Source organism: Neolamprologus multifasciatus, chromosome 3 (genome assembly GCF_963576455.1).
Source record: "Neolamprologus multifasciatus chromosome 3, fNeoMul1.2, whole genome shotgun sequence".
In the NCBI taxonomy this organism is placed as follows: domain Eukaryota; kingdom Metazoa; phylum Chordata; class Actinopteri; order Cichliformes; family Cichlidae; genus Neolamprologus; species Neolamprologus multifasciatus.
Window position 1 is genome coordinate 13274763 of NC_140441.1, and position 23856 is coordinate 13298618.

At 41.4% G+C, this 23856-nt stretch overlaps 1 protein-coding gene across 4 annotated transcripts in view; it reads left to right on the forward strand.

Annotated features, from left to right (window-relative positions):
* Positions 1–4358: 4358 nt before the first annotated feature.
* slc8a4b (solute carrier family 8 member 4b) overlaps positions 4359–23856 on the forward strand; it is a 136370-nt gene continuing 116872 nt past the window's right edge. The window contains exon 1 of one of the 4 annotated variants that reach the window (XM_085137862.1): positions 4359–4746. The gene's annotated coding sequence lies outside the window, so the exon portion shown is untranslated. The remainder of the gene's footprint in view (positions 4747–23856) is intronic. The other 3 variants (XM_085137889.1, XM_085137878.1, XM_085137900.1) reach the window with 3 other exon arrangements.

A 23856-nucleotide genomic window follows, 5' to 3' on the forward strand; every position in this document is an offset into this window, starting at 1 on the left:
AGGGAATAGCAAATCAGTGTGAAGAAGAACTAGCTTCGGTTTTTTTTTATTGCCTTTAGAGCCGTGCCAGCTGATTGTCTGCCAAAGTCTGTTAAACACACGACAGACTACAGCATGCAGTGTTCATTCAGGGAGTCCAAAGCTTTGGTTGTTAACCGCTATCAGTGCAAGTGCCACAGTCTGTGGCTGTGGTAACAAAGCAAATCTTAATTTTCTACTTTTCTACTTTTGATACCTCAATGTATATATATATTTAAATATATATATTAATATATGTGTGTAGATGACTGGAACACTGCTGGACACTGACTAATAGGCATCAAATACAGATTAGCGTGTCCTCAGCAAATTAAACCATGGTATTGCTGAGTTAATATTTCTAAGGGACATGTAAGCAAATGGTTGAGAAAGATTATTAACATAACTTATTTGCCTAAATTAGGGGTAAAAAGAACATTTGCCTAGAAAAATAACCTAATGCAGAGGTCAAGAGCAACATTATCCTATAGTAATATTATATACAGTACTGTGCAAAGGTTTTGAGTCACACCTGAGTTCTTTCTATGTTGGAGCTAGACTTTCTTGGATTTTTTAAAAAACAGTCGTCTTCTTCCGTGTGGAATTTCCATGTCCTCCCCGTGTTTGCGTGGATTCTTCCTGGGTACATTGGCTTCCTCCCACAGTCCAAACATGTACAGTTTGTGGGACTGAGTTAAGGTTAGGTTGGTGCCCATAGTTGTTGCCTATCACTCTGTGTCAGATAGGAGATCTGTCTAGGGTGAATCCCGCCTTTCGCCCTACAGTAGCTTTAGCCAGCCCCGCCTCCCCCGGGATCCTGATAAGGATAAGTGGAAGAGGTTGGATAGTCTTGAGTAGTTCTGAAAGACTTTTTCAATTTCGGCATTGGCTCCTTTTTCACTCGTTTTTAGTTTGACCATTTTCAGAAGTATTTTCACACCAACAAGGCAAATCCCAAATTAGCTGCAAATAGCATATTTGGCATGATGTGCAGTGTGTGCAAAAAATTCGGGGAAACTGGACAAGTGGAGGGCAAAAAAAAAAGGTGACGGGTCTAAAACTATCAGCAGCAGACGGACAGTATCTGAAAGTCATGTCCTTATGAAATAAAAAGTAAACTTCAGCAAAGACCTGACACAGGACCTGAAAGATGCATCTTGATCCATCTACTTGGATGGGTGAAGGGTGAAAAGAAACCATTCTTATAGAAGGAAAAACAGACTAGACTAATCCACATACAAATACATTAATGTGTCTTTGACTAATCTAGAACTTGTTGACAACATAAGAAAGACTCAGTTCTGTGTATAGCTAACAGACGTTTAACCAGCATGCTACAGTTTCAGGATTCTCACGCTAAAAGAACAACATAATATTTAATGGAAAGAAATGATTATCCTCCAGGCTGAGGCTGTTCACATTGCTGCTTTCAAAGACCCCCTCTGCCCTGTGGTACCGTCATCATTTTCAGCTGTTTTATAGTAGTGAGATAAGGAGGTTCTGCTTATTCTCTCATTGCCATAGAAACTGAGTGGAAATGCAGGTTTCTTAGAAGATATCATTGTGGTTTGTTTGGCAATATACTAGCAGAAGCAGGCAAAAGCACACCACGAGGAGATGGGCGAAGTTTAATTGGTGCCGGGTCTGTAATATTTTGATGCTGTGCTGAGAGAGCAAGCAGAACAACAGCTGGGAAAAAATGAAAAGCATTATATGAATCTGAATATTACGTTCCTTTATGAAATGACTTTTATAATAAAATGTTTCAATACTTTTAGTAGTTCCCCTTTTCTTCTCATACTGACCTTAGTTGACTTTCTAAGCCTTAAAAAACACTGTTCCACTTAAAGGCACATTTTCATCCTTTTTAAATGATATGCTTTTTAAGAATTTTGTTATTTTTATCTCTCTCGCATTCAAGAAAGTAAACATTGTGCCAGTCCCTCTGCTCTATAAAAAGACTTTCTAAGAACTGTTTTTTCACTGTTATATAAAATAAGCACATGGTTAAGAAAATGTTGTAGTTATCCTTTGATAAAATAAACACAGATTTTCTTTCTCAAATAGGAAACTAACAGTACAACACCCCTGTGAATGCCAATGTTTTGTTGACCTATCTGTCCACCCCAGTCCCCTCCCGTTGTGGGGTTTGCTGCTCTGTAGAAACACCACCTGATTTCCTGCTTTGGCCGCACCACAAATCAATGAACTGATCTTTTCAGCAAGATCTCTAAATAAAAGATGAATGATCACAGCAGTCAGTTGTTCCTATAGCTACAACTTACAGGAGTATTTCCAACTAAAACTCCACATGAGAAGGTAGGAGGCTTTGGAAAGGAGGCAAGGACACAGCTGACTGACCAGGATAAGAGTTTAACTCTCCTTTGAGACCGCTTTTAAATTTCACTTTTCATCAGTGTTTACTTTTCACTTTCTGTTTGATGCAGTCTAGGCACAACATGCACTTGTATAAAAGTGCAGCCTTTCACTGTGTTAAAGTGTTTTAGCTCGACTGATCACGTTCCGCTCGCACAAATGACCTACGAGATCACGTTGGAGAGATCTTGCTCAGCTGAAAGTCTGTAGTTGAAACCATGAATTTATGGCCTATATTTGGCTCGTTTTAAACTTGATTTGGGCAACATTTGAAAGCACCGAGATGACAAACAAAAAGAGAGGTGATAAAAGGGAATGTGTTATTTTTGCTCTAGTAATTATTCTGACAGGGAACGTTTTCCTATTTTCAGACACAGACCACCGTGTTCATTAGAAGAGCCCTTTAATATTACATGCACTGTTCACAGAGCCCTCTGTGCCATTAATTTGTGGACTTACCGCAGTAGATGTGATAGAAACGTAGCATGCTGCGTGTGTGTCCTCATGTCCAACTATGAATATGCGGTTACATTTGTGTGTGTGTGTGTGAAGTTGTGTTCTCTCTGCGTATAAAGAGCTGGGCCGGAGCTGTTCGTGTGTGTTTGTGATGTTCCCTCCGGGTGTGAATTAGCTTGCGGTGTAAAGGCCATGCTTCACGCTGAGACAGACCTCTGATCAACTGTGTCGAAAAGACGGATCATGTTAAACTACTCCTCTCCGCTTTCTCATTACTTACAATGACTCTTGCACTCCTCTTCTTCACCCTCGCCACTTGTCCCATCTTCACAGCACCCATCCCACACAGCTCCTGCATCCCTCCCTGCCCTTCTCACCCCTCATTCATCTCTTGGCCTGTCACGTCCTCATCTCATCTCTTGGAGGCTATCCTTCCATTCCTCTTCCTCTGTAAAGAGGTGCAGCAATGCAGAGAGTACTCAACCGGCCTCTGAATAAATTCCAGCACAAATAAGATGCTTATTTGTTCCCAGTAAAACCAAGACTTTAGTGCAAAAAATGAGCCTTTCAACAATGTCTTGACAACGTTGCTAGTATGTAATTATTGATTATTATTGATCTTCTTCTTTTAAATATGAATATTTTATGTGTTTGTTAGCTAACTGATGAATGGGAGAGGGAATCCACTTTACAATCATATCATCAACAGTCATAAAAACAGATCTTTCCTGCAGCACCATGGGGAAGACAACCTGCAGTGATGACAAACAACTGCTCAGCATGATGTTTCACTACTTGATGTGGCAACCCAAAGGGAGTAACTAATGATTTTTTAAGTTCTAGAAAGGGCGTTATCCAGGTCATGGTTCCTGATACTTCAAAACATTCGTAATTAATTTGTCACTTGTTCTTTAGTAATGCAAGTTTTCATATCCCTTACAACAAAAGGTCATTAGGGGACAGAGTAGCTCATGTTGCATTGCTTTGATTTATAGACAAATGGAGCCTCCTTTTGGCAATTTTAAAAGCGAATGGTTATGGTTACATTTTCTCTGATTAGAGATGAGTTTACTGTTGGTTGATGTAAATCTACTTTATTTGAAGTTGGGGTCCTTAAGTGCATTTTATTAAACTACTAATATAGAAGAAATAATCAATAGATTCACTGTGTACAGTAAATACCTACTGGTAGGAGCCTTGAACTTGAGCAGGCTGCCCTTTTTTCAATTCATCTTTATCTTCTTCTTATCTCTGCTGCTTCTCAGCTTGACCATTCTCTTCTCTCCTCTCCTCTCCTCTCCTATCCTCTCCCCTTCTCTGTCTTTCTCACTGGTCTGTGTTTATCAGTGCAGTGCTGCTTGGGCTACACGCTGCTTTGGTTTCCATTCATTCTGTGCCCGTTCTACACACACACACACACACACACACACACACACACACACACACACACACACACACACACACACACACACACACAGCCACTGTCTTGCTCTGTGTCTTATCCCTGCACTCCTGCTCACATCAGCTCATCCTTTCCTCAGCCCAGTCTCTCTCTTTTTCTCTTCCATCTCTCTCTCTCGGGAAAGGAGGAAGATGCTCCTTTCCCGCGAGAGAGAGGCAGAAGCGCGCGCGCACACATACACACACTCAGAAAGACAGACAGAGAGAGAGAGAGAGAGCGAGGGAGATACAGGGGAGGGCGCAAGAGCGCGCAAGCGAGCCAGCGGGTGAAGTGCGCGTGCTTTGTCACCGCCGCCGCCGCTTGAGAGGAGGAGAGACGTGTATTCAGCTGGTGGATAAGGAAACGAGCGGAGGGCAGGGATGAACAGACAGAGGCACCAGCCAGTGAATCAATGAACGGATCGCGACCTGGGCTTTTTCCAGAGTACCAAACCGGTGAGAGGACACAAATATCGCGCCACTGTTATAATGAATTTATGTGCATTGTTAAAACTGTTTTGTTGCCCTTACGCGAGCCCTGTGTGTGACAGGAGACAGTCACCGTGTTTAAGAAGTGTGCCGGCATGTGAGGTGCATTCACTTTGACAGTTTGTCTAGACCCTAGCAGCGGGCGCTGCGTGGTGCAGAATTTGGTTCACGCGTGCGTAAATAAGGAGCGAGAAAGTGCTTTGATGAGGCGGAAGAGATAGACGTTGAAACTGAAAGACACCGGAGTGCCCCGCATGACCAGGGAGGTCTCTCAGGTGTGTTGCGACACCGCGGAGTCCTGCCCTGCGCGAGAGACGCATTCAAGTGCCGTTCCAATTAAGCATCTGTCCGGCGCGCAGTCTCCTGTGAGAACCAGCGTAGCCTGTGTCGTATGATAAGAGGATCTTGATCCACGCCGGCTGTTCTCTCAGCTGGAGAGCGAACGATGGAGTAAAATTTACTAAGACATATAACCTTTGCTGAGCCGGGTTGGGGATTGCGCAAGAAAATAAAGTGCGGGGACGTAAGGTTATGGTTAGGGCTAGGTACACCGGGTCAGGGCGCGAGAGTAATGGATTTGAAAGGGGTGAAATAGCAGCACAATAGGATGAAAGGAAAATCCTGTGAGTTTGAAATAAGGCTGATGATAATCGAAATGTAAAAGTTGGATGAATACCATTCAGGTTCTTGCATTTCTTTAGAGGAGCTGATTATTGTGACGATTTGTTGATTCTGGTGGTGGTGACGATGAATGTGATGAACGTATTTATGGAAGGAGTTGTGATGATACCAAAGCTGATTGATATGTGACTCTTTTAATGATGGCAGTCCCAACATAAATGGATGCTGCTGCTTATAGGTGTTACACATCGGTGTGGAGGTGTTTTTATAACAGTTGAAGAATTGGCAACAAAATAATGGAGATGACGTTGATGGTTTATGGAGCACGATGACGGTGGAGAGTCAATGATGATGGCTGGGCTGCGGGGTACATGATGAGGCTACTGATGAGAACTTTTTCAACAATGATAAATAATTTACCCAAAGATATGTTGCCCTCTCAATAATTCAAGGAGCCAAGCTGTCTAAGGAAATGTAGGCTATAAATTAATCTGCATATCTTAATCCATCCCCAGCATATAAGCAAGAGTAACTCTTTGTGTTAAGCAGCTTTTACACAGGTGTTGCTATCCAGCCACGTCTACACGGTAGCAATTTTCTGCAATTTAGACAAACAAAGCTGTTTTTCTGAATTAATAAAGGGTCAAAATAAGTCTGATGGTTCCTGGAAGGAAAACTATCCACATTTTGAGGTTAGCAACAGTTTTTTTTAGCTTAAAAAATGATAATACATTCTTTTGCTTTATATCTTGGCTCTCAACTATTCCAAAAGCAGCAACAGTATGATTTTGGCTGCTTGTGTGAGCGGTGACTGTGAATAACTGCAAGTTCAGAGAAACCTGGTGCTTGGAAGAAAAAACACATGCATTTATTCATTATTTGTGTAGCGCCTAATCCTAGAAATGTCAATATTGACAATGATTTGGTCAAGTTCTCACATTTATATGTTGTTTCTAGGTCTGTGTGTTTATTGTGTATGCACATAATGGAGGGTGCCTACTAGCTAAGGGTGTTTGCATGCCAGAAATATCCAGGACTTTCCCTGTCTGTGTCCGTCTTTTCCTGTGACGGTATCCTCAGCTAATCCATTAATGACTTAAACAACACACTCACTTCCCCACAGCAGAAGGTGGTAACCCACATCTTGGCCTCTATTCTTGTCCATGTTAATCTGATTATGTGTTTCGCTGGCACCGGTCTCTGGTTTCTTGTGTTGTTAGTGGTTACTGAGCATAGGGAACCTGTTACTTTAAGCATAGTGCATCTGTCCAGTAGCTGGGAGGGACAGGAAACACCCTGTGGTCATAATCCCTTTTTCTCCTGTGTGTGGGTGTTTGTTACACACGGTTAGTAGTGCCAGCTTTCAAAACCTTGTTTTGAGTTGTGTACCAGAAGAACATTATATTGACAATACTGTGAAATATAAAAAAGAAGACCTATTCATGTTGGCAGGAGCATAAAGGAGCAGGAACTTCTATTAAGCTAGAAGATACATTTTTGTCTTCTTTTAATTGATGAATTGTTTAATTGATTTATTGTTTGAGTGGTAGGCTACATGTAGCCAAATTTCTGTTTGGCCTAATGTTGCGATCACAAATCAGTTGTTTGTTATCTTCAAGGGCTAAAATATTTCCTGATGGCACTGATTGATTATTTATTATATTTGTCCATACTGGTCCATACTGGTCCATACTGGTCAAAGCCTTTATAGATCAGTAAGTTTGAATATGTAAAACTGTAATACAGCAACTGGTGTGATATAATTAGCAATGAACTGATGCAAGTAAAGACATTAAAGCCAAACTCAAAAAGCAACATACTTTAACATAATTATCTTAGGTGGAAAAAAGTTAAAAATAAATAATTAAGATGACAAGTTAGAAAATAATGTGTTTAATGTGGGTGTGAAAAAAAAAACCCATATATATATATATATATATATATATATATATATATAAAACATAATGGATAAGCGATATGCACTCAACTCTCTCGTGTCATCTTCAGTGATGACCCCAACCCTATGCTTTCATGTCTTTTTAAAATTTTTCCAAAAAGGTACTTTATGCTTGCCTCCAAAGCATAATGATTATAACTTAAACCCCACAGGGTTAATATATAATGCCAAAGTAGTTGCGTTCCATTTTATGATAGCTGTACCAGTATTCTAGTTTAGCTGCCCTGGTGTGATTATTAAAAGCAAACAGTGTTCGGACGTAATATTAACACGGGATCTAAAACAGATTGTATCACATAGAATACACGGCATAGTTGCATGAATCTAATTAAAATGATTGCGCACATTATTATTAAATAGTGATTTGAACTTAAACATTAACAGTCCTGTGAGTTATTGTGCTCATCAATGGGAACTAAAATAACACTGAGATAATAGCTAACTAACTCATGACTAGGGATGGGTATCGTTTAGGTTTTATCCGATACCAGTGCCAAAACGGTACTTTTGAAACGGTGCCGGTGCTTAAAGAATGGAGAACACAAAATTGGTCTAAAAACCTCTCATGTTCAGCTGTTTTTTTGTAAAAAGATAACAATGTTAGCCTTTTCTGCAGCTATGGGGCATATATGGTATCACTCTTGGCTGGAAGCAGCGCTTAATCAATGGAAAAAACACAAACTTTGTCCAAAAACCTCTCATGTTTAACTGTTTTCCACTTTTTCTTTGGTCATTTTAGCCTTTTTGGCCAGGGTGAAGGGAGTATCTGCCATCAAAGAAGAAGACAGCCTCATGTAACTACGACGGTGTTTGCTAGTTCACCTTACATGCATTAATGTAATAACATGGTTAGCCTACTCAACGTAAATTACACACGAACAACATTAAGCTACTCACGCAGAGAAGAACGGCTGCTGCTGCCATCATCAGTCATCATTTCTGCTACACTGGCAGGGCTAGGGGCCAGGACTCTCCTCTTCGGGTTTTTGGGGGATGTTGCAAACTCCGGGTCCGATAACAGGCGCCACACCCGCACTCGGTGTGAGGTCTCGCAGCAAGCTATCAAATACAGCGCATTTCTCGGCTTTAAAAAAAAAGCACTATGCGTCGTCAGGTGTTTCATCGGATTTGAGGTGTTACCTCCTTTGACAGTATCACAGTAACAGTCACCTTAAAGCACTTGTTGCAGGCTGCTGAGTTTGCATATTTTGCTGTGAAGTACAGCCAGACTTTTGACCGCTTCGCCTTGAGTATTTTTAATCTGTAGCTCTGCTCTAAAAGAATGTACGTACATGGACCCGCCTACTATCCTCGGAAACGTAAAACGATTGGCTAGAATCTAAAGTGTGTCACAGCTCAGGAAAAAAAAAGCACCGAAATGTGCGCTGCTTTTCGGTCTGGTTACTACCGTTTATGTCAGAACCGGTGCCATCATGGCACCGCATACCGGTACCCATCCCTACTCATGATCTCTCACAGTTCATAGCTTATCATGTGTAAAATGACAAATGTGATCTTTACATTGACCTTGAGTAACATTTGGGTGAATTTGTAGGTTTATGACCAATGCTCTAGGAGGAGTAGCGATTCTTGTGAATTGTGGATGAGCAGATGGCATGAAGTCGTGAAACTGGATAAGCTAAAAGAAAAAGAAAATGAAATGTATTGCTAAAAAAGCAGCTTCGTAGTGTAGTGGTTAACAAATTCCATGAGAAACACAAACCCAGCCTCAGGAGGTCACAACAAAATTTAATCCCGTGACCTGAGCATATCACCTTATGTGTGGGAAGTTCTCCTCTTTGAGAGAGATTCTGACTTGAAGGGCTATGCTAGTAGCATGTTGTACTGATAGTATGGCTTCTTTCAATTTAACTATTAATGCTGCTCTCCAACTGTCTTGCATGGAAGAAACTGCAAATTTGTCATGAAAGCCTTTACCAGGGTGTGCAAGTAGGCCTTGCAGTTTGTATTTAGTTGATTCATTAGTGCAGTGACATCAAAAGCAAATGCAGGACCCATCTTCCTCTGCATCTGAGAGATCTGTAATGTTTTGACTCTCTTCTCACAAAAACACTCAAATTTCTGATCTCAGGTCCCGTACACTTTAGCATTGCCCAGACGGAGCCACCTGACAGCCCTGTGGCAGCCTATGTCACCATCTGGAGTCTGTTTGTGATTCAGTGCCCTTGCATTGATGAAGTGAATTATTTTAGTTACAACATCAACAATGTGGTTTATTTTTTAGCACTGCCTAATACAACAACTCCTGGTGTGTAATATAATGCAAAAATACAATTAAGGTAAACAAAAGGATTGATAAGTTACCACCGCGCTACTCTCTAACTGGTTGATTTGAAATTGTGTTGCCACTGTAGATGCTGTAGCTAAAAGGTAATTTCATGGTGGTTGGTTAGCTTAAAGGGTATGCAATCTAAAATATGTGATTAACTAAAATGTGGGCGGATCATAAAATATAACATGAAACAACAAAAAACTATAGTACAATATCACATTTAAATGTATTAGAATTTATTTAACTGTAATCTTCTATTCACTTATTAAGTTATTGTTGATTTTAGTATGGAATCTTTGCATACTATATATTTATTTATATATTTATTTATTTATTTTTATATTTTAATATTCATTTAAAATTGAAATATTTGAAACTATATGTATTGGATTAATTATATTGTAAAATGCCACCTCTTCCCAAGAGGGATCATTAAACTTTCAGCTCTCATCCCCAGGCTTTCTAAGCTATTCGCCCTCATTGTTTTAATTTTGTTTATCTTGTGTATGGACAGCGGCTTTATCTAAAATCTTCAAAGTTCACTCCATCTCCATCAATTGTTTTGGCTGCTGTTTGAATCTAGATAATTTCATGAGGCATTTTAATCTATCTGCAACTGAACAGTGAGTCGCCCCTCGAGGTTTAAAGCACGGCCTCCTGGCTACAGGTTGATTAATTAAGTACACTAACACAACAGAATGAGAGGACAGTGATATATCGAGTGGTTCATCTCTTCTCTCGCTGCGACACGAAGCCATTGGCCTATCCTTTTATTTGACACAGTGTTTGACATTCATGGAAAGTGGCCAGTACCCATGGGTGGCGCCCAGTGCCACATCACATAATGGCACCTCAGTGTTTGCTCGACCGGAGGAAAGCGCACTGTGAGTTAAGACCAAGGAGTGAACTTTATGACATCAAACCCACAGCTTAACAGTCAGTATGGGCATTTGGCAATTTGAGCTGTGAAATTTGACATTACAGCACGATCTAAATCATGACGCAATGAGAGAGAGTGAAAACGCGTTCAATATATCGTGACTAAAGCACAGATGAACTTAAAAATAAAGCGTTGCATCATTGCAAAGTGTCAAAGAAGGCTGAATCCTGTTTTAAATATCAGTAATCATTGACACAGTCAACTAATTACAATACAGGTTCCAGATATAGTCTGATTTAAACGGCTCTGAGTTTAAAAATCCTATAAAAAGGACGGTTGCAGATTAAATAACATCCTGATATCCCTCACAGGTTCAACTAGGTTGCCTGGGCCCTCACATCACTCATTCCACTCACTTTCAAATTGCTCTCAAAGTCTCAGTTTATGGCCAAATGGTGCGATTTCCAAGCTGGACAGCAGTTTGAGGTGTCTCAACAGTGATCTCACTTGCATGGCAAACTGATTTAGCCCTTACTCCTGTATACTTCAATTAATCCTTCAGAGGGAAACTACAAATGATGAACTAGTAGCCTGAAGCATTGAGTGCATGCAGCAGTTTGCCTGGTCCACATTTTCACTTGACTGGCAAACGCATGTCAGGATCCCAAATATCCAGATGTCAGGATGTTATAGTTCTGCTCAGCATTAATCAGCAATTAGTAAAATCACCTATTGGTATATTCAGTGCTGGAACTCTTTGTATTTATCCAAATTGATATGGAAACTCATACTAAAAAGCCACGAGGAATGATTATTGGAACTATGACAGTCATAAAACATCAGTTTAGACAAAAGTAGGTATGCCAGACTAGAAAAAGGAGTGTTGCTTTAAAATCTAATATCTTTATAAGACATAATTGTTTTCTGCATTTTTGAGTTAGTTTAGTTATGTCTTGCTCCTTTTTGCTTATCTCCACAAGTAAGTGGCAAAAAAGTGCTCATTAACCAACTGTAAAACAATCTGTTATGCAATACTCTCTATGTACTGCTGTTAAATAAAAGGGTGGAGCAAGGGTGTATGGGTTTAAAGAGGCAGTTTTAAAAATGAGGTAACACAGTGGTGACTCAACCTATGGCCAATTGATGAAAGCACTCTGATATTTATATAGCTGCAATGTTACCAACTGACCATTATTTGATTTTTTTCTACAAATTATATTACAGGATAACACAAACCAAACACTTGCTGCTGTTGCAGCATCATATTAAAAGCATTTAAGCTGGTGAGCCATTAGTTGGCTTTTATTTTGGAACTGTCACGCAAAAAATTCAGTGTCAGTAAAAAAACAGACTTTTTGGCATTGTCTGGCAAATTAGCTTGAAATACTAAAGGTAGTAATGAAACTAGAAGAAGCAGCCACTGTGAGCTGCAGGCAGCACGCTCAACTCGACGTCTCCTTGTGCAAGCCACAAGGAAATGGATAACTCTGCATGAATTGTTTTTTGAAAGCATGGAAATAACTTGTTTTGCTTTCCCCGGTATTCAGTGATTTACTAGGATTCAATTCTTCAACACAGCCATTTCAAGAGGTCGTTACTAAATACACATCCATCCATGCTCTTACAGCTTATCCAAATTCAGGGTCGCTTACTAAATAGACATATCCAGGTAAACAAGCCCTCAGTTATACAGGCTTAGAGACTAGTGAGTGACCCCCTGGCAACCTCCGTTTGGAGATGGGAATTGATAAGAATTTAGCAATTCATATTCCATTATCGATATTAGGGATGCACCGATACCACTATTTTGGAAAACAAGTACGAGTACGAGTACTTGCATTTCAGTACTCGCCGATACCGATACCGATACCGAGTACTTACGCATTGACAAATGCCAGCCATTTGACTTTCTGGTAGTAATAAGGGAAATGTATTTCATATTATATATATTGCATACATTTGTATTTGTGTATTTTAGTTACAAATATATAATATTTCAGATGTAAAATAATCTTACATTTAGTACTGTAGCTATACTCATTGAATACCTATAGCACACAGACTTTACCTTGGGTCGAGTATGGTGGAGATGAAGTACAGTGGGTTGGTCTCGACGTCACTGAAGCGCTTCTTGACAGCTGCCAGTAAGGTTGCTTTCATTGCCTTGACGCCGTGGTCCTCGTCTGTTTCTCTGTTTAGAAGTCTCACTAGCACAGTCACAGCTGGGATGACATCAGAGACTAGTGCGTCGTAGCTGCTCACTTTTTTAGTTGGTTCCTCAAAGGGGGCGAGGATGGCAACAGTCGTCTCCATAAGAGCCCATTGGTGAGCGGTGAGATAGTCAGGGAGTCCGTGCTCGGACACGCCCAGCACTCGCTTTTGCTCAATGAGGGACTGGAGCATGTAATACGTGCTGTTCCAGCGCGTCTGTACGTCCTGCTGCAGTCTCTTTATTGGCTGGTTGAGCTGTCCCTGAATGTCCTCGAGGCGGGAGTAGGCTAAGGCGGAATGTTTAAAATGCCCAACTATTTTCCGTCCCACTGCTTTAGCATCAGCTACGCTCCTCTGTGCTAATAAGCGTGGGTAAATAAGCGTGGGTAAACTCTTTGTACTCGTTGTCGTGTTTTTGGTGCTTGATTAAATTACTTGTGTTAAATGCGCTACCTTTTGAGCCTCCTCTGGACAATTTCGCTGAGCACAATTTGCAGTCCGCCTTTGTTTTCGCGTCTTCGTTCACTTTGAAATAGTTCCACACAGCTGACTTGTCTCGTTACTCAAAAAAATAAATGTATTACACAGAACAGAAATAATACAGTACATTACTGCTTAACGTTTCTTAATTTGTTATACTGCTTGTTACATTACTTTCATGTTCCTCTGTGAAATGATCTGAAACATGCTGTCTCTTAATTACCATTTAACTATATAAACCTACAGGCTACAGCCCCTCACACCAACACAAATCCCTATCTTAATGACTGGGACGTTACAGATATACATATGATCTTTCTATTAGTATTACACGAAGCCGAAAGCACAAAGCGAAATTGAAAACCAGCACAAAGAGATTTTAAAGCAAATATAGCCACCACATTGATTATACTTTAGAAAGATGAGTGAATGGCAACAGAGACTGAAAGCACGACTGTTCATCTGTTTGTTATCTGATGAAATTCAAGCTATGGCTGCTGCGCTGGGGTTGGCATTCATTCACTTTCACTCTGGGTTCTTGGCTAGCTTAGTGTTAGCATGCTGCCTGGCTAGCTTAGTGTTAGAATGCTGCCTGGCTAGTTTAGCGTTAGCATGTTGTCTGGCTAGTTTAGCGTTAGCATGTTGTCTGTCCTGGATGTAGTTTCCACATTATCATCACGCACTGTCTTTTCGTGCAATACAAATAAAAGCAGTATCCATTCCGGCAACATTTTCCTCTGACGACACACGAATTGAAATCAGCTGATTGGGTCGCAAAAGGAAGAACTGATAAGCGGGATTGATAGACAGGCAGACTAACAATTCCAAGGAAATGGCCTAGTGATTCCCATCATTACCTCTGTTCACTAGGGAAAATGTATAATGAAGTTAGTGAATGGTTGCTCTGTTACTAGGTGAAATTGGTCACATGTCTTTGTGATTCCTTTGGTCACTAGCAGACTGCAGCACTCACCTGTAGTTAGCATGGATGATACCCACTTGTTTGCAAACTCCCTAACTACTCCTTAACCTCTTAAGCCCCAACGCCCCCTGATACGGGGGCAAAAAGCAGGAGATCAGGTAGGCTTGGGGCTTAAGAGGTTAAGGGTAATGTAACTTGAGAAAGGTGTGATGCAAACAGAGAATGTTCGCCTTCAAAGTAAAAGTTGTGCCTTACTGCTCCAAACCGACACGTTTAAAGCGCAAGTTTTGCTCTGGAGGTGACTGAAGCCCAACTGATGTAAGGGAGGAAGACCGAAGGCACCCCAACAAATTAATCCCTCCGAGTGTGGCTGGATTGTTCAGCTTGGCCTCTGTGGTCATAAGTAGGAATAACAGGTGTGGTGGGGCGTGGTCTACGGTGCCGTGCGGACGCACCTGCACGGCATCCGCAGACCACGCCCCACCACAACAGGATGATGGTAAATGTAACTCGAGTGTGTTTCATTGCTCATCAGTTTGGCAGATACTTCTTCATTCAACTCGGTAACTGAAGCTGCTGGTAGAATATTCCTGTGCCAAATTAACCATGGAGGGAGGTGCACTTGCCAGGACTCCTTGTCTCATTGATCTTGGTGGATTAGTTAAAATCCCACATGAGTTCTGCTGCTCTCAGTCATCTCTACGTCCTTAAGTCCTTGGGTCTGTTTCTAATAAAATAACCATCATCATCATCTGGCAAACAATGACAGGCTTTTCCACAAAATCTAAAAATGTGCACGTATGTAGCAAAAGTTGTTGCAGAAAAACCAAAAAACTCTTTTGCAGACACATTCGATATTGCTCTGATTACAATCACCATCCCACCAGATTATGTTTAATGATGAGCCGAGCATTGATATGCAGAGAGGCTCCCCCTGCTGCTGCTAAGAATAGAAAACACCGAGGTGGAGGAGAGCCATTTGTTTTGTGAGTAACCTCAGCATATGATATGCACACTTGGACTCACCACAGTGTGTGAGAGGTAGTGACTGTGTCTTTGAATGTGTCTTTCTCTATGTCTGTGGCTGTCTGTGTCTTATCTGCGTGTGCTTGATCCTCATGCGGTGATTCACTGGGCAGACCGTCCTGGAGATTTTGCTTATGGTTGTCTGCAGTGCTGTTGTTGCTTTAAATTACATTTTAGGGATGGCTTGGTGCTTGGCAGAATAAAATTGTGCTAAGTGAAGAAAAGTGACTAAAGCAGTTACGATTTGTGAAAGATAGAAGATGGGACAGAGGAGAGGGTGAAAGACAGACACAACCCTGCTTGTGTCCTTTCCTCGCTACTCTCTGAGGCCAGAATCAGTGCAAGCTGTTCTTTTAATATCATGAATGGGAGGAAAGATGTGAAATGGACAATTGCAGACTTATCCAGCCAACTGTGAAAATGGGCACAGATGAAGAATATAATGACCTTTTAAATCGCTTAAGCCCTAGGCCAGTTTGTGGAATTTGTGTATGGAAAAACAAACTCAATCAACTTCAGTCGCTGGCAGCTCCACAAGTGCAAATGAACAACCTTGGGCTCTGCTTTTAAAGAATGCTTTGAAGAATTTTTGAACTACAGTAAATTTCACTCACCAGCCCTGGGTGACACTTGAAAAAAAGCAGTATTTACTTCCACTATCTAAATCTGATCAGAAATTAAACACCCGCTTTATAACAAAGAGTCAGCGACACTGATGATGGTGAACCTGATCTAAAAAGTCTGACCTACAACCCTGCCAAACCTGGCAGTCGGTGGGACTATGTAGCCTCTCCATTTTAGCCATTTGAGAGCTTTAGAGAGCCAAATGTACCCAGCTTGGTGTTTGGAAATGGTGGCTGCAGGTTATTGGAAAAGGTTACAGTTTTTCTGAATGGAAAGGTTTGCACTGGATGGTTAAAGAAAGAAATGTACGCTCTTTTAAAAGAGGAATGAAGTGTGTGAACATCTATATGTTTACCACTGATAAACCTCCCTTTTTTCAACACAGGTTTACTTTCTGTTGGTTTCCTGCCCTCTGTGTTTTTTCTTGCATTTCCTGTCTACCCTTATGTTGCTTTTCCACTTTAATTTTCTCTGTGTGTCCTGTCTTAATGTCTTTCTTATCTGCTTTGTCATTCTTGTATGTGAAATTACTGTCTTAGATGGCCCCAAAAGAGAATTTTCTCCAGGAGATTGGGTTTGTGTCGTATGTGAAACCAAAAGGTCATTCATCCATTTTTTTCTGCTTATCCAATTGCGGGGGGAGGCATAGGGCATGAAACAGGGTACACTCTGCACACACACACACCTATGGTCAACTTAGAATCATCACTTAACCGAACCGAAGGCATGTTTTTGGACACACAGGGACAGGGGGAACATGCACAGTCCACACGGAAAGGCCCCAACCTGAATTTGAATCCAGAACCTTCTTGCCTCGAGGTGCCAGTGCGAACCACTGCACCACCATGCCACAAAACGGAAAGGCAATGTTGATTCGTTTTTTTCATACTAGGTTGACTCAGGGGGCCTTTCTATTGTGACTTTGCACGTTCTTCCTATGTGTGTTTGGTTGAGTTTCGGATTCAAATTAGCCACAGGTCTGAATGACTGTGATTCCCAAGGTTCCCAGACTGTAGCAGCTCTAGCCCCCCAAGCACCCTGAATTGGATAAGTGGTCAATAAAACAGATGCAAATGATGCAAATTTTTTCTTCTTCTGCTTTTTTGGAATTTTTCAGTTTTCACTCATGGTTCGACGAGATTTCGACAACAGAACTAGTCTGCTAGCTGTGGGATAAGATTATACTTTGGGTTAAAATAGATCGCATTTTATGCATTTTCACAACAATAGCAGTGGTCACATGTTAGCTTTTCAGAACATTCTGAAGGCGAACTTCTCCTTTCTCCTGTTTTTCACCAAGCTATCACGTTACATCAAATAAACTGGTCAGTTGCAATCATGGTGCTGGTGCAACATTAACACCAACGCAGCGATATCAAATTGCCCCCCTCCCCACGCCTTCTGTTCTGTCTTTGTCTGTCCTTTTAACCTTTTCTGTGTGGCTTCACATCAACACTGTCAGAGCAGTTTATAAAACAAATAGACCTGATATCCTGAAGTCCTGGTAATTCCAGGAATTCTCCATTTTCTCGAGAAAAGACACCCCTATATTTCTCCGCTGTGTAAAACAAAGCAGATCTTAATCTGTTTTGTGTTATATAGCAGACAAAGCCTGCACTCCTTGCAATGCGTTTCTTGTGAGGCGTACAGGAATACCAAAATGTGGCTTCAGATAATCCGTGTAGTGTAATGTATGCAGTATCATAATGCCGTTTACACAGTACAGTGTTATGCAACTCACAATCAGCATAATCTTCCTTCGCTTTTCTATGGATGGGAAGTCACGGATGTGGTTTGTTCACACTCCCAAACACACACACACAGACACACACACACACTCTTCTCTCCCCAAGCGCAAGTCATATTGCAGATGTTCATATCCAGTATCTGCCAGCCTCTGTTTGTTTGTTTTTGCCTCTGTGCGTGTGTGTGTGTGTGTGATGTTGAGAGGTACTGGCAGCACAGTGCTCAGACTTCCATCCCTTGCTAATGTCACACACAGAGAGGATAGCAAAAAGCCCGAGGGAGCTCGCATGCTAACCCCCACCTCCCCTCTCCCCATCTCATCCTCAAGACATGCACGCACACACATGCACACACACACATATCATGCATAAATAAGTTAATATGAATGCTGAGCGTGAACATTTAAACTTCCGCGCTTCCATGCGCACTTTTTCCTTTGCTCATGGATCTAGTTTCTGCTGCAGCGACTTACTCTCGCACACGTCCATACAGAGCCTTTACTTCTGTGTCTCTTTTTTAACCTCTGCTGCCGGGCCTTGATGACATACGCATGCGCTCACGTGGAGTTTACAAATAAAAATCATCACACCTATACATAGCAACACTCTGTATCTCTCTAAAGTATAAGCGGACTTAAACGTGAGGTCCTGGGGGAACCTCGGTCTTTGAGTGTCTGCGCTGCGCTCGCCCTGCGCGCCTTTACACCTCCGCTCAAAGCTTCTCTCCATTTTTATGTCACAGCCTTTTGCAGTAGCGGAGGCATTTAGTCTGTGTGACTTCCAAGCGGTGCTACAAACAGTAAAAGAAATAAAGGCTTGGAGCAGTCGTGTATTTAGTCAAACTGACTTCTTTGTGAATTTGCAACTTTTGGTAAATACCAAGGAAAAGTGCTCACAGGGTGTAGTGATACAAACTCTATTGGCTATTATGTAAAACATTGGCTCTATGCGTACTCTATGCCAGGGGTGTCAAACTCAAATACACAGTGGGCCACATTTCACAACTGGAACAAAGTCGCGGGCTAACATTAATATTTATTGAAAAAAAATCTTCCTCCAGATATAAGAATGAATCTTTTCTTATGGACTCAAATTAGTTTTGCTGAAAAACTGAATATGGAACAAGCAAAGCTTAATACTAAACAATATATATATTAGCTGTATAATACCAGTAGGCCAGCTCTAATAGTAATTTGGTATGGCTTTGCGGGCCAAATGTAATTAGGCTGCGGGCCAAATTTGGCCCCCGGGCCAGAGTTTGACACCTATGCTCTATGCAGTATGCTAGTTAAGTAACATAGTCTATTATATTATAGTGTAGTATAGTAGCTTTCAACAGTTACTTTTGTGGCCTTTTTTCAAGTAATGAGGATGCGAATTGAGAACTGGTTTCAAAATAACCAATCCATCACATCACTAAGCTTATCAGTTCCTTTTATTAGTGCTGGCATTACTCATTATTAAACAGTGGCAGCAGTGAAATTTTGCATATTTGTATCATATAAGGAATTCTTTGTTCTAATCTGTTGCTACACTGTATTTGTTTAGACTCAGGGGTAATGTAACACTTGCTTTGATGCTGATGTTAATGCCTCTAGGCCTCTGTTTTACACCATTTGCAGTCCAGCCTATAATCAGTATTGATAAGGACATTGGTATTAAATTTAATTTCTAAATTCACGTCTATCTATGTGGCAAAATGTGAAACGTGACCAAAAAGTTCAAATCTGAAAATCTCACCCAGTTAAAATTTGGCCCTTTTCACATTCAAGGTCATCTTTTCAGGCATGTCCACACACCTTCCAGTGCGGCTGCTATTTTTAGATCCCATTCTGGCCACTTACACCAAGCGATGCACGATTTCATCACTGATCTCAAAGTTGCACGGAGAGCAAACATCAACTTCTCTTTCAAACTGACTCAGATCTCATGCGGAGGATCGTCTCTGATGTTCAGAGCTTCAGCCAATTCAGTTGAAGAGCGAGCGAGCCAGGTGAGTCGTTCTGCTTAAACATTAAGTGTCCATTCGTCCGCCAGGTGAACCTGTCAGTGCAGTAGTCTAGTGCAGTGCAATTTGGAGTTGATGATATGAACTGCGGTGCATGGCAGCGTGCCATTTCAGAGCACGGTGAATACAGTTTTTTGGCCACACGAAAAATGTTCTCTCACAGGCTGGCGCACTAACTGGAAATGAAAATCAAGTTGAAGGATCACCGTCTTGACACACTGGAGGAGATTGAACTTTAAGTACATACAGTACATGCAGTGCTCCAAGCATGGGTGCTGGGAATACTTCCTCTTTGCCAAAGGAGTTTTTTTTTTTTCCAAATATTCTGAATTCTATTTATCTGAAATTATTTGATTATTAATACAGTTGAATGGATTTATAAGTAGAACTTTACTGTTTTTGTTGGTCTCAATGATGCGAGCTTTTCTCCCCGCGATACAGTGTTTATGCAAGAAAAACTGTTAGACCTGGAGCATGCAACATGTGGGGGGAACTGAGGGGGCTGTGTGTGTGTGTGTCTGTGTATTACAAGTCAATGTTGCATTTGATTCATGTAGTGTTGTTCACCCTCTATAACAGTAATTGCTTATTGCTAGCACAGACAGAACAGAGGAGCTGCACATACGCCACAGAGCAGAGGGAGACAGAAAAACAGGGGAGGTTATTTCTCATTAGCTGTACATGTGCGAGAACGCTGACTTAGACGTAACCTCTATTACATCCTTGGCTTAGTGAAGATGAGTGAATGAATACGACTGATTTTACCCAGTGACCTCCAGCAACCGCTCACCAACCAGTCTGGGAATGCACATTTTTTTCCCTTACGACCGGTGACTGCCCGATGGTTGCTGTCCAGATCATTGTCATTCCCAATGCGTAACATAACAATGATTTGTCACATCCCGAGGTGTCTCATAGTAACACGAAAGGTACTCTTCGGCGTCCTTGTGATCCACTCCGGATTCTCAATTGAATCCAACAGAATGCCGCTTGTGCCTGTAACACACGCTCCACCCTTCTATTCCAGCACCAACCATAACCATAACTCTATCAGATACAACATACAGGCGATTTGTCACATATTGTCGGTATGTGATGAGTTGAGATGAGAACGTGACATCCAAAAAGACCAGTGTCACATGGTTAGTGCTCACACGACTGCAGTTTATCAGTATTATGTATACCAGCGGTCCCCAACCCCCGGGCCTCGGACCGGTACCGGTCCGTGAGCCGCGAGAGTTGAGGCTCAGGTGTGAAATGTATGGTTTTCAGGGTTTTTATCAGTTTTCAGCGTTATTTTGTTATCGTTTTGATCGTTAACTCGGTTTTCGTGGGTCTTTTCATGTGTGTTATGAATAAATCTTCTTTTTTTCGGTACCGGTACTAGTTTTATTTTTTTTATTTTGTTGTATTTGACACATTAAAGGCCGGTCCGTGAAAATATTGTCGGGCATTAACCGGTCCGTGGCGCAAAAAAGGTTGGAGACCGCTGATGTATACTGTTTATAGACAGTATAGTAGATCTAAAGGTGCTGTACACTGATTCCATAGCAGCATAAATCTAACTGGTTCCACAAAGTGCTTTACAATGTGTCTTGGGAGAGGACATAAGCCAAAATAGCTAACTGGTTCAGTCTGAAGCATCTTATTTAAAAAATAATAATAAAATCTCTTTTTGAAGATTAACTATTAATTACAGATTGCTATAAGTGCAGACTAGCATATAATTGAAATATAATTAGTCTAATTTCTTTAATTTACTGAACTAATTAAATCCTCAGATGCTTTCCCAAAAGCTCTCATCTCGTTTCTTTTACCAAGATTTTATTTTCATCACAGCTCCACTGCTTCATCACTGTTTTCCTCTAACTAAGAGTCTGCAAGTTCTTTGGCTAAACTCCTAACTATGTTTAGAGTTGAGGCCTGGTCTCTCTGTCCTCCGTTTCTTTCATTTCACAAGTAAATACCCCCGCAGGGATAAGAAATGACTGCTTCTTTGAACGGATGCAAAAAGAAGTGTGCTCTGTGCGAGCGATGCCAAGAAGAAGTACAGTTTGATGGCTGAGCAGATGGATAGCACGACTGTGTTTCATCTGTTTGTGTTCGGCAAATGGCAGTGACAGAGCTGTGGTGAAACTAATAAAGTTAAATGGAACCACGTCTTTCATTAGCTCAGTGCTTTCCTGTATGATAAAACCCCCGCGCTGCCCTTTCCTCGCTTTACAGGAGCGACTCAGAGAGGCAGTGAAATCACTCCATCTCTGAAATGGATTCACAAAAGAGCCCATTATTTTCAGTGAGAAAGATGAGAGACAACAACAGCTTTATTTTCACGTTCACGCTGACACAAATGCCCTTTTGAACGTGGTAACACTGCGGACTGAGTAGCTGGGAGAGGAGGCCAAACCAAACAAAACCTGAACAGCAAAAGTGAGCATGGAGAAATCGATGTTCCACGTAATGCAAGCATCTGAGCAAAGCATGTACATGTGCAGTGAAGGGAGTAATACAAAGAGAGAAATCCTGGATTAGAGTATTTAGGAATGCATGTCATCAATGTGTTCTATTTTATTTTATTGTCCTCCTGTGTACCTCTCCTTTTGATGGTCATCCCTTCCTAAACCAATCAGGAAATCACCGGCCATGACAATCCTGACTGCACATACACACTCCCACACACGCATGAACATGAAAACATACAAGCCACCAGGTCCAGTGAAGCAGACACTTGCAAGATTTCACGACTGCTAATGCATGCACTTGTGAACACATCGTCACACGTACACATTGCATTCTGTACCAGCCTGCAGTCATGCATGCAACGTGTCTGGACAGCTTGTATGTGTGTGTGTGTGTGTTTGTGTAAGTATGCATGTGTGTGCGGACTCTTATCAGATTATATAAGCCAGGTTTGGGGTTTATGCTGCAGCGCCAGATTATGCACAAATGGATTGAAGAAATGGGTGGGCAAGAGGAGGATAGGGGAAAAAGGCTGGAGCAAAAATGGAAAAGTAGAATGGGAATTTTAAAGCAGGATCAGGTGTTACAGGGCAGGATCTCCCCTGATTGAATGGTACATTGAGCTGAGCATTAAGAGACAATAATAAGGACATATGGCAGTGATTGTGGAAAGAGAGTCATAGGAGATAAAATTGGTAAACAACAAAGGTGGGAAATGACAGAGATAGGATGAGCGAGAGCACCAGTCCGAGATGAGCAATGCTACTGGAAAACAGGGGAGAGAGGAGATGGCTGTGAGACAAAAAAAGGGGGAGGGATAATGAGGGAGACAGACAGGAGGGAATCTAACAAGTGAAATGACGAGACAGGTGATAATCAGCAAGAAGATGTGGCAATAAGAATAAGTGTTGATGAGAAAAGCTGAGAAAGGAAATAAAGTAGCAGACAAACAAGAATAATGAGGGAGAGAGGGAAACGGTAGCCATCCTTCTATCACAGTAAATCCTATAGCAACACTGGAAGATGAATTTTCCTTCTGTATAGGGTTTACATCATACAACAGCTGTCTACACAACTATTCGGTGTGAAGGTTATCTGTGATTATGGAATCAGTGCTATCTACGGGTAGATCGCTCTTTCACCAAAACAGGATTTTAACGCTGCGCCACTGAATATTTATATATTAACAATAGGTTGAATTACTGTGCGTGCGTCTGTGTTTCCAGTGACAAAAAATGAAAATACAGCAAAAACAACCGAATCGGGATTTTGCCTTTGATGTCTGTTGGTTTTTTTGATTACAAAACACTCAGTTTAATAGGTACACCCAGCTAAGACTGTTGCACACTTCAGTCTTCCTGAAAGTCACAGTGCTGAGGTGGAGCTGAAACTCAAAGAAGTGCTGATTCTACAACTTTAGACAGTTTACAGCCATATGCAATCTGAGAGGAGGGAGAAAATGAGCTATCAATATGGAGTGGAAAACTGTTAGATTTAGACTGGGTGGATTTGGTGCCAGTGGGGAGAACCTCAGGTTTATCACTGTTCATTTTGAAAAATCTGCAAGAGAACCAGGATTTGATTTCCTGGAGGGAAACACACAGGGCGGTGGGTGGGAGAGTGGTAATGGGTTTAATAGATAGGTGCAGCTGTGTGTAGGCGGGGATAGCTCAGTAGGTAGCATAGTCACCCCATGATCGGAAGGTCAGGGGTTTGAATCCACTGAACAGCTACCCTAAAGGTACCTCTGAGCAAGCTACCGTCCCTCCCCAGGTGCCTGATTAGTGGCTGCCCACAACTTCACTGAGAGTAATCAATAAAATATACATTATTATCAGCATAACAATGGA